General features: G+C 52.9%; 2 long non-coding RNA genes across 2 annotated transcripts; one reads left to right on the top strand and one right to left on the bottom strand.

Annotated features, from left to right (window-relative positions):
* Nucleotides 1-595: 595 nt before the first annotated feature.
* LOC128144144 (uncharacterized) lies at nucleotides 596-1,643 on the bottom strand. The gene is made up of 3 exons (XR_008235984.1): nucleotides 1,527-1,643; nucleotides 980-1,142; nucleotides 596-664 (listed from the first exon to the last, which is right to left on the bottom strand). It is a non-coding gene; the product is annotated as an uncharacterized LOC128144144 (long non-coding RNA).
* A 61-nt stretch (nucleotides 1,644-1,704) lies between these two features.
* LOC128144145 (uncharacterized) lies at nucleotides 1,705-3,249 on the top strand. Its single transcript, XR_008235985.1, has 2 exons — nucleotides 1,705-1,766; nucleotides 2,988-3,249. It is a non-coding gene; the product is annotated as an uncharacterized LOC128144145 (long non-coding RNA).
* The last annotated feature ends 243 nt before the right edge of the window (nucleotides 3,250-3,492 follow it).

The raw sequence follows: 3,492 nt of genomic DNA, 5'->3' as shown, positions 1-3,492 counted from the left end.
TACATTTTTCAGGCTTTTTCCAGAGTACAGGGGGGCAAATAACGTCAGCATTCCCATCTGCCTTGGGCTTTGAGTCTGTTCTTGTTAACTATTATAAAATTTATACATGTGAAGTTAAAAACTACTAACGGCTGTACCAGGAGATAAATAAATCTGGAGATAAACAGTCAGCCTCAGTTCCCATTTGAGAATTTGCTTACTTGTCCCACAGGTTACCACTGTGTGTGTGTGTACATGTGCATGTGTGTAAGGATACAAAGATCAGTACATGTGTGTGAGGATGTAAGAAAGGATACTTGCATCTTACATCTACATTTTGGTTTCTTCCCTCTGCTCTTACAACCACTACCCTAATGTATTCTAGTCATTCTTTCATTTGGCGATTTGATTCCTTCAGGTTTAGTATTTGCCTGCCACCTCTTGGATTTATGTCCTGTAACAGCGTTTCTCAAACTCTGATTAGCCATAGGAACATAATTTCAAAATGTGTTTAATTGTTCATACAGGCAAGCCAAATGCAGGCAAGGAAACAAAATGATGGAAAATAAAAATTATAAGTGGACATTAGAAGTTTAGTTTGATTTTTATTCGACTGAAGATGAAACCTACCACACCAACACCGCATAAGATGGTCGTTGGATGTTTCTTTAAGGTACGGTGATACCTGTACCAAAAAAAGGTTGGAAAGATGCTGCTCTACTGAAAAGTGTGCTCTTTGAGATCTTTTCTAAATGTGTGAAGTTTGGTTGTAAGGATGAAATAATGACTTTAGCTAGAAAAAAATTTGACTTTTAGGGTTCACGCTTTAGCCTTCAGATTCTGCATAGGCCTTCGCAACAAATACAACAGCAGAAACTTAGTTCATAAAGAGTAGTTCATCTTTCTATTCGCAAAAGTACAAAAAGTTGTGGATTGTTTTTGGTTTTTGTTTTTTTTTTAAAGAAAGGCGAAGAAATGATGAGGTAGCTCCAGCACTCACGGAATAGTGTGGTTGCAACTCTTCTGAGACCGAGTCCCACCTCGGGAAGAGCTGTCTCACTGTCGCGTCTCTCGCTGCTGAACACAGTACAGCCTCCAGGCCCGCTAGGCACGTTTCGAAGCTGAGCAGGAGGGAGAGCACAGAGCAGGGCACTTGGGCAGTCCTGCAGGGCAACAACCACCCGAAGGCCGCCCTGCATCACACCGTAGGGCAGGCCGAGGCTGCCACTACCGGCAACGCGGCTCCGCACGGACAGCTGAAGGCCGTCACCCGCGGCAGAGCCTGCCGTGCCCCACGCCGCCCGCCCCACCGCCGCTCCCCGCCGCGGAAGGGCGGGAAGGGGGCGCTCCCGCCCCGCCGCCACAGCCGCAGCCGGGGAGCAGCCGGGCCCCGCGACCGCCGCCTGACGAGCTGCGCCCCGCGAGGGCTACGGGGCAGCGACAGAGGGCTGCGCGGAGGTGACAGCCGCCGGACGACGTCTGGGGGGGGGGGGGGGGGTGGGCGTGCCACGCACCTGCCCGAGACCCGCGGGTGGGGCGGGACTCACCTGCCGGGACCCGCCTCCGCCTCAGGCGGCGCGCGCACAACGGCCCCGGCCGACCCGCTGCCCCCAACAGCCGCCGGGGCGGCCGCCGCGCGCGTAGGCGGCCCCACGCGCCCGGCGCGAGGCAGTCAGGACTGCCCCGCCCGGCCGGCCGGCCCGGCTTTGCCGCCCGCGGCCACGTGACCCCGCCTCACATGGGCAAGATGGCGGCGCCCAGAGCCGTCAACGTGCTGCGGAGCGGAGGTGAGTGCGCGCCGCCTCCGCGGAGCGGGCAGGCGCGAGCCCGGCCGGCCGCGGCGCTTGAGCCCTCCTCCCGCCCTTCCCGCCGGCCGCCGCGGCGCAGCCGCCGCCGCTGTTGAGTCGCGGCTCGCTTTGAAATCGAGGAGCAAAAAGTCCCGCCGCCGCTCTAGTGGGGAGAACCGGCGCGCCTGCCGGGGGCAGCGAGAGACCGCTCCGCCGAGGCAGAGAGCTCGGGGCGCGGGAAGGCGTCCCGGGGGCGGGAGGGGTGCGTGTCAGCGGGGCCCGCAACTGTCAAGCCTCGACCTTTATGCATGCGCGCTGCCTCGGCGCTCTGCCGGGGGCGAGGCCGGGCCGCCCGCCCCCTCCGGCGGGCAGCGGTGCGGGCAGGGCGGGCTGCCTCGGGGATGGCGGCGGGTGCCCAGGCCCGCAGGGCGCCGGCAGGCCGCCCGCGGGCGGGTGTTGCTCGAGTTCCGCTGTGGTCGTTTCTGCTCTCGCAGTTTAAATGTCGGACAGAAAAAGTAATCTGACGTGAGCATACGCGCTCCTTCTACCGACCGCGTTCAACTGCAGAACTGGTTACCTGTCCGTGCGTGTGAAGGCTTTTCAGGCCCGATCGTCTCTCGCGCTCCGAGGTCCTCCCGAAAGCACCTTTTCTACCACATAACCTGTCACAAGTGGATCGCTCCCGTGAGTCTTACTGACTTACTAATACATGAGAACAATTGTACAACGTGATTCGCCTCATTCCTTCTCCTCGGTGTTTTGATTGCCTCGCGTTAAATAAGACTGGAAGCTCTTTGGGCCATACCGAAGTGGTATGTGAGGGTTTATTTTTAGCTCCCATTGTAGAATCATAAATGTGTGAACAGAAGGAAATACCTCACGATGATCTCGATGAAAGAGTGGTATGATTAAATTTTTTTTAAGGCTGTTAAATACTTAGTCTAGTAATAGGGGATAGAGTGACCCCTGATTGATTTTAACTTAAACATTAAACTGAATGCTGTGTGTTTTCAGCTAAAGCGTAATATTGCAGTACTTTACAGCTGGCATAACAAAATTTCAATCCCTTTTCTCATGTTACTGACTCTGATCTTCCACCGTACTTTTATTTTTCATTCTATCCTACGGTCTTGAAAAACGCTGGGAAGTGTAAAGGTCTTTTCTTCATAGTTAATCCTGAATTTTGCAGGGCAGAAGTGCCACATTATTTTTTTTTTTCAGTGGTGAAGGCTCATATCCATAAGGAAATTTCAGTTTGACTGGACTCTTGGAATCTGAGCATCAGCTGAACTCTGGGAAGAGCTGCAACATTTGGCCTTCAGAGTCTCCTGTTTGTTTTATGTCCAACAGCTGTCAAAACCTTCACTCTTCCACATGTGTGGAAGTGTGTGGAATGAATGGAATCACACTTTTTAGTATATAATACCATGCAAACAATGATTTTTTTGGTTTAAATCTCAAATGAATTGAAATTTAGTGTGCAGCTTCATGCTATTCTTCATTGTTTGCTTCAGCAGTTCTGCCACCTTTTTGTTCTGGGTATTGTTTTCTCGAGTGTCCATGCCCTACCGCTGCCTCCAGCCTCCTCCACACCTAGAAACCCTGTGTCTGTCATCCAATTAAAAGAGCCAAACCGTTTAAATTTGTTAAGTCTTCATACCTTCCCTGCAGGCATCAAACCTTGTTCCGCACCCCTAGTGGATATGCATTTCCAGAAGTTGAAAAA

The sequence above is a fragment of the Harpia harpyja genome, chromosome 7, assembly GCF_026419915.1.
Source record: "Harpia harpyja isolate bHarHar1 chromosome 7, bHarHar1 primary haplotype, whole genome shotgun sequence".
Lineage (NCBI taxonomy): Eukaryota > Metazoa > Chordata > Aves > Accipitriformes > Accipitridae > Harpia > Harpia harpyja.
The sequence above is the reverse complement of the archived record's forward strand: the minus strand, read 5'-3'. Positions and strand labels throughout refer to the sequence as shown.